The following is a 7620-nucleotide window of genomic DNA, read 5'->3' on the forward strand; positions in this document are numbered from 1 at the left end:
CTTAAACTGGTGAGTCACACCCTCAACACCTGCTTCTCAGGTCACCTAACAAACCAGGTTTTATTACTATGCCATAAAAGAAACAGGAGACACCAGATCTTGTAAAATGTTTAAATAACTTTAAACTTTATTAAGTAAAAATTGCATAAACACAACCATAAGATAATGAATAGAAAAGCTAAATATGAAGTGTCACATGTAAAATAGATTATTACATAAGTGGCGGTTTCAACCCTAAATATTAAATACCCAATTTTCCACATGGGAATATTAATCTAATGAGAAAAAAATTCAATTTCATCTTAACATATGCCAAAACTTTTTAAGAAAAAAATGTAAATTAGAACTTTTCAAAAACAACAACAACAACAAAAAACAATTCAATACAGCAATAGATGGGGTTTGTAGTCAATGAGATCTGAGATAGAAATGGACTTTTGCCATTATAGTTACTTCAAATCAACTTCCAAAACTAAGGCAGGTCTGGGAAAGGATGAGCCTTTAAATGACCATGGTGCTTTTCTTACTAGTCCTGGAGTCCAGTCAGTATTTTGGCTGCAGTTCTCCATCCTGTCCAGGTCCAGCAGAGTACAGTGGTGCAGAACAGCACCGGTCTGTGCAACTCATTTCCATTTCTCATACTATTTTCAAACTTAAAAAAAGAATATTAAAACAAAAACACCACCACTATCCCCTGCTTCAATTTAACAGCAGACAACTCTAGCATTAGGGATTCTAGTGAAGAGCTTCTGCCTCTTCCCTCTTCCTGCTGATGTCCCTCCTGATCTTCAACAGGAAATGGCACCATGAAGGGCATTTCTTTCAGAAATAGTTCAAACAAATACTATAGGATTGGAAAATGACATTGGCCAAGGTTTGCAAATGAGTAAAGGAAAACAGTGGGGTAGGGCCAGGAAGACAAAACCAAAGAAAAACACAAACAAAATATAAAACTGAAAACACAAAGAAAAAACAAAACCACAAACAAAAAACAAACAAACAAAAAACAAATGAATAAGAAAAACCAAAACACAAAAACAACCAAAAACAGAAACAAAACCAAAAAGAACAAAAAATAAAACACAAAACACAAACAAAAACAACAAACAAAACCAAAAACACAAACAAAATACATAAAACAAAAATACAAAAAAACCCAACCAATCAAAGACACAATAAAAAACAAACAAATAAAACACAAATAGACAACAAAAACAAACCAAAAACCACAAAACAAACAAATGAACAAACAAACAAACAAAAAACAATAATTGATTGACTAAATCCAGCATTAAAACAGGATTTCTTCAACACATGGTCTCCTGTGGGTTGGGCAGCAGCATTTTCTAAGCTTGCAATAGTTGCATGCATCCTAGAGATGGCATTAGGGCATCAGTCCCACATCCCACCTTAGGACTATATTGAAGAGAATGGGCTTCATCCAGTCAGGCAGCTCAGTACCTGTTTTTAATCTCTTCGCCTCATCCTACCTGAGGTATATTAGAAACAGCGATGGAAAAGAACGGGGATGGGGGACCATAGCAACCAGGTGGATGTTGTTATAGTAATTGACTGTGCAGGATTTCCCAGACCATCCTCTTCCTGAAGGTGGGCATGTGTTGCTGAGAAAAGGTCACAGGCTGGTCCCTAGCGATGTAATCTGCATATTTACAGGTAAACATTCCACAGTCACTCCCATTCAGTTGCAGAGGAATCACCTCTGATGTCATACTGTACTGCTTCCACTCCAAAGGGTCCAGCTCAATGCTCCTGCGTGTCTTGCTCTCGTTTTGTAAATATTGGAAGATGGTCTCACAGATAGACTTCCCTGTCTGTCCCAGGGAATCGAGGTATACGATACTTCGTTTTCTTAAATCAATTACTACCAGGCTCCAATGTTGTACCATCTGGTGAATAGGCATCAAGATGAGTTCTTTTTCAAAGAGACTGATGCCTCGAGTCCATCTTTTCACGGAACTGTAACTGCTATGCTTTAGCTTGGGGTAAAAGAAAGTGCTAAAGACATGAAGAGGTGGATAGCCTTGGTTTTCATTTCTCTCAACCGGAAGGTTCATGTAGAAATTGATGACCTCATCATTGAGCCACTGACTGTTCTCCAGGGTCTGGATATCTCTTCTGGTGATTTGCAACTTGAATCTGGAACTTAGAATTTCCTCTTGGGGTCCTGGACCCAGTGCATTCTCAATTTCCTTCTCCATGTCCTCTGTATTATCAAGGATTGGATCCATTTCTCTGCCCCTTTCTTGGTCTGTGAGAGGCTTTTCCTCTGCCACAAGTACTGCCATCTTGTTGGGGAGTAAGCTACTGCCTCTGTCACTATCCAGGATGATCTGAGCCTGTGTTCCCTGTAAATCAGGCTCCAAGCTGTTCCCCCTTCATCCTTCACCCTTTACACAACCTTTCTTCTCTGTAACAGATTTCTTCTCAGAACACCAGTTCTCTCTCTCCTCTGGTGAAAGACATTCTTTTAGAGCCATAACAGTAGATGGTTCTCGATCTCTCTGAGTTGTTTCTGATCCATTACTGTCTCCTGACTCGCCCCCCTTTGATCTTCCAGGTGTTTGTAAGGAACAGGTGAAGCCTGTGTGGGTCTGACCTCACATCTTGGTCGCACTGAAGGTGTTGAAGCAACCTTCTGTACTTTTCCTTTTGGGGGCTTTGTTCGTTTTCCTCCATGATGGAATAGGGCCGCTTGCGACCCTTGCCACCATCAGCAGGCTTCCTACCAGTCACAGCCTGCTCTGGAGGACCTTCGGTCAACTCTAGGGGTTTTAGTTGTTTTGGAGTCTCTCCCTGGGGTTTCTGTATCTGACCCTTGCTAGGCTGTTCTCTCAGAAGCTCTAGGTCTTGAGTCTCCTGAGGGGTCTTCTTTTGAGCCTTGACAGACTCTTTAAATACCATCCCTGTTCCATCCTGGCATTTCCTTTTTGGACCTTGTCCCAAAGCTTCAGACTCTATCTCTGTCCCACTTTCATCCTGGTATTTTCGTTTTTGCCCTTTTCCTGAAGCTTCAGGCTTCATCTACAACCCAGACGGTTTAGGTTGCCACATGGAGAACTGCTTGGACGGCCGGGGGTGTTGACTCCGGTATAGTACTGCCATTCTAATTTCCAAGCGAAAGCAACCTTATGTTTGACTCTGGGTGGGTACTCTTGGATCGTTTACTCTGATGTCCGAATCACTTCTAGTAGATGGTTGGTCCAAAGTTGCAAACCTATGAGGCTCCTTTGTAAACAGTTGACTTTGCAGGTCAGGGTCAGTCAAAGAATGGAGATAATTAAGCTGTCAATATCGGAGACCGATTGGTGAATAGTCAGAGGTTGGCAGGGGTCCACTCTGAAAAAGTTGGAGGAGTTCTAAGACTACTTCCTCAGAAGAATCCTTCTTGGGTGCTGTAACCAGCTAAATATCTAAAACTTCGAAATCGGACTAATTGTCCTAGTTAATCACTAGTAAGACACCAGGCCTAAACCTAGCAGCTACCACATCGGACGCAACCTCACGAATGATGTTTAACTCAAAGACTTGCCCCTAGACACAGACTACAAGGTTCCATAGCTGAGTGTGATGTCACCTGAAAGAACACTAAGCAAAGTTTTTGGAGGGTGGAAGCCCTCCCCAACCCCAACTTAGTCCACGGTTTCAAAGCACTCCCTTGCCCGAGAGGGAAGTTTGAATGTCTAAGTTCTTTGGCAGAGCATAGTGTTACCTAAATGCTCTCAGCATAGTTCAGCTGGTCCTGACTAGTACATTTGTCTTTTAGGAAGCTGTCCCATCATGGTCAATTATAGAAATTTAAGTACTCTTCTAAATATCTTCTCACACACAATATGCTTGCTAATTACAAAGAATAAATAGAATTTTACAGTCATAAAACCTAGTAGGAAGTGTTGTGTGACAAAACTTATTTCTCCTCTGCATAAGGAACCCAGGACAGACCAAAGTGCCTATACCACCAAAGTCCTACTTGGTGAACTGATAAAATTTTGTTGGGGTTACATATAGAAATATGGGTGAGGGGTTACTTACAGGAGCAGAAATGACTCAAAAAACAGCTGCATGGACAAAGCCTACCCAGCATGGGTGACAGCTCACAAAACCTGAGAACTTGGGGAAACTGCACAGCCTGTAGATGGCTCAAAGGGCTGGAGAATGTCTTTTCCAGGTACCTCAGTTGGTCTAAACTTCTTCAAGACAGGTGGTATAAGGGTGGCTCTTTTGAGAGTCTTCTTTGCAGCTCAGCTTCCTTTCGTATGAGAGGGACTCTCAGCTTTTATTGTTCTCTGGCAGGGAAGGAGCCTACTGAATTTGATCAGTTTCAGGGACCATTTTGAGATCTTTTGAGTTGCTGTCCTGCCTGATGAGCTTCCTTTCATAGAGAATGAAAGGTGGAATGGTTCAATGTTTCAATATTGGAGGAAACTTGTGAAACTGGAACCATTTCACAAAGGATCAATCCCAAAGAGAATAAATATCACCATTGTCAATAGGATCCATTGAGAAAGATGCATCACTGCTTTGGTTACAATCCTAGCAATAACACAAACCCTGAACTCTTCCCTAGAAAACAGTAGGCAGAATTCAATTGTAGCTGTAGTTACAGAGGTGGATATTTTCTGTGGGTGCTGGAATCTGAACTCCAGCCACCATGATTAAACAGCAAGCACTTTACCCTCTGGTCCGTTTCACACACACACACCACCACCACCACACACACATTGAGCATCTCTTTGATCTACCCTCAAAGGTATGGAGATATTTTTATAAAAATGTGAGAAAAGAGTTGAGACACAAATTGTTTCCATTTTTGCACTGAAAATATTAACAAAATGTACACATTTATCTATACCAATGTTTTACTGTAAGGAAAAAAAATGTATCTTTTTTTTTTCTGTAAAAGGTTTGAATTTCTTGTGATTGCTATTTTCCCAAATAAAATTTTCTTTGTACCAGAAAAAAAATTGGCAATCATAATGTAATTTGAAATTATTTGTCATATATCAAGATATGTCCACTGGCAATCATCTCTCTTCTTTCCAGCCACTGACTTATCTACTTTCTGTCTCTATCCATTGCATATAAGTATAATACATGTTCCTTTGTGCCTGGTTTCTTTTTTTCTATATTGGTCTTCTTTTTTTTTCTTTAATCAATCATTTTATTTATTTACTTTACATTTCAAATCTTATCTCACTTCCTGGTCTTTCCTTCATGAACAACCCACACTTTCCCCCTCCCCTTTGCCTCTAAGAAGGTGCTCCCCCACCCACACACTCCTTCTAACCCCTCTAACATTCCCCTTCTCTGGGGCATTAAACCTCCACAAGATCAAATGCCTCCCATCCCCTCTGATGCCAGATGAGACAATCCTCTGGTAGCAGGATCCATGGACCACCCAATAGAGGGATGGGGCTACCCATCCATCTAAATTTTTTTAACCCAGAATTGTCCGTCTAAAGAAAATTCGGGGGCAAAAATGGAGCAGAGGCTGAAGGAAAGGCCACCCAGAGACAAAACCACCTTGAGATCCACTCCATCCATTGACACCAAACCCCGACACTATTGATGGTGTCAAGATGTGCTTGCAGACAGAAGCATGATATGGCTGTCCTCTGAGAGTGTCTAGTTACTTTTATTCAGCACACTGATTTTTGAAGTCCATTGATTTCATGGTACATATAAATACCTTATTCATTTTCTTCTACTATATGGATATAAACTTTTTTGCTTATGGTCCCATCAGTACCCACTTAGGTCCTTCCCATACTTGGGCCATTATGAACAATAGCAAGCACAAGGACATTTTATGGATTGTATTATGTATCTGGGAGCAGAGTCATTGGGTCATATGGGAACTCTATGTTTAGCATTCTGAGAACTGAAAACGTGTTTTCTCAAAGTAGAAGCGTCATTTTCCATTCCACCAAGCAATGTACAACATTACAACTTTACTATATCCACAACCAACAAATGCTGCTATCTTTTTATCACAATAATTATTGTGCACGTTGAAGTGCATATAATAAGTAATTTGTAATGTGTAATGTATAATATGTAGTATCAATATATAATAAATAAATACTATGTAGTATGTAGTATGTGGTATAATATATAATGTGTGTATACACAAGCATAAGTGGACATACACACATATGTTCATATTTAGATGTCTGAAGTCAATATTAACAGTCTTTTGTTGCTCTCTACATTAATTTTTGATATAGGGTTTCTTACTGAACCTGGAGTTTATTGATTTGCTGTCTGGCTGTCTAGACAGCCCAGAGCCCTCCTTGTGGTGGGATCACATGACTCTTCCACCGTGTCCAGCTTTTTTGTGTGAGTACTGGGAAACCAAACACAAGTCCTATGCTTGTACAGCAAGCACTTTACGCACTGAATAATATTTCCTACCCATTAAGTAGAATAACTATGCCATATTTGCATTTCCTAGGTAACTAATGTTGTCAAACATCTTTACATTGATTTATTGACATTTATATACTCTCTGAAGTCAGACATTTATTTTTATTTTATTTTTTATTAGTGAAATAATTTATTTACATTTCAGATGTTGTCCCCCTTCCTGGTCTCCCCTCCCTGAGTCCCTATCCCCTTCTCTTTGCCACTAAGAGGATGCTCCCCCATCCACCCACCACTCCCACCTCATCCCTCTAGCATCCCCCTTCTCTGTGGTATCAAGCCTCCACAGGACCAAGCACATCCCACTGATGCCAGGTGAGTCAGTCCTCTGCTACATATGTATCAGGGACCACAGACTGGCCTTTGTATGTCCTTTGGTTGGTAGCTTAGTGCCTGGGAGTTCTGAGAGGTCCAGTTAGTTGATAGTGTTGTTTTCCTATGGGGTTGTAATCCCCTTCAGCTCCGTCAGTCCTTCCCCTAACTCTTCCATTGGAGTTCCCAAGGTCAGTATAGTGGTTGGCTGTGAGTACCTGCGTCTGTCTTAGTCAGGTACTGGCAGAGCCTCTCAGAGGACAGTCATGCCAGGCTCCTGTCTGCAAGCACATCTTAGCATCAACAATAGTGTTGGAATTTGGTGTCTGCACATGGGATGGATCCCAAGGTGGGGCAGTCTCTGGATGGCCTTTCCTTTAGTCTCTGCCCCATTTTTGTCTCTGCATTTCCTTTAGACAGGAACATTTCACAAGCTCTTTGCTCATTTTCAGTTGGGTTTTTTATCGCCTTTTCATTGTTGAATTGTAGGGGTTCTTTTTACCTTCTTGGTACAATGTCTTTATCTGATATAGTGCACATTTTCTCTCAGTCTATGTGCTTTTCTTTTCTTGATTGTGTCTAAAACAATTTGATTAGGCCTCTAGATGTGTTATACTCTTCTGAACAAAATTTTCCATAACTACTGTCTCATTCTCCAAAACTACTATCTCACAGTAATTTACATGATTTATGATTGCAGTGTGGTTACAATTCTGGTTTTTAAAATAAAGCAGAAGAAGAATAGCAGGCACAGCATTATGGGCGTAAAAGGTTGATTTGAAAGCAGTTTATTGTATTTAGTTTGTCCTACCACAGTGCTTGGAAGGTCTCACTCTTCCAGTTCACTGTTTGATGTCTCCAGGTTTC

At 40.6% G+C, this 7620-nt stretch overlaps 1 pseudogene; it reads right to left on the reverse strand.

Annotated features, from left to right (window-relative positions):
• Positions 1 to 1308: 1308 nt before the first annotated feature.
• Positions 1309 to 3513, reverse strand: Gm5407 (annotated as a pseudogene).
• Positions 3514 to 7620: the final 4107 nt, after the last annotated feature.

Source organism: Mus musculus, chromosome 16, assembly GCF_000001635.26.
Source record: "Mus musculus strain C57BL/6J chromosome 16, GRCm38.p6 C57BL/6J".
Lineage (NCBI taxonomy): Eukaryota > Metazoa > Chordata > Mammalia > Rodentia > Muridae > Mus > Mus musculus.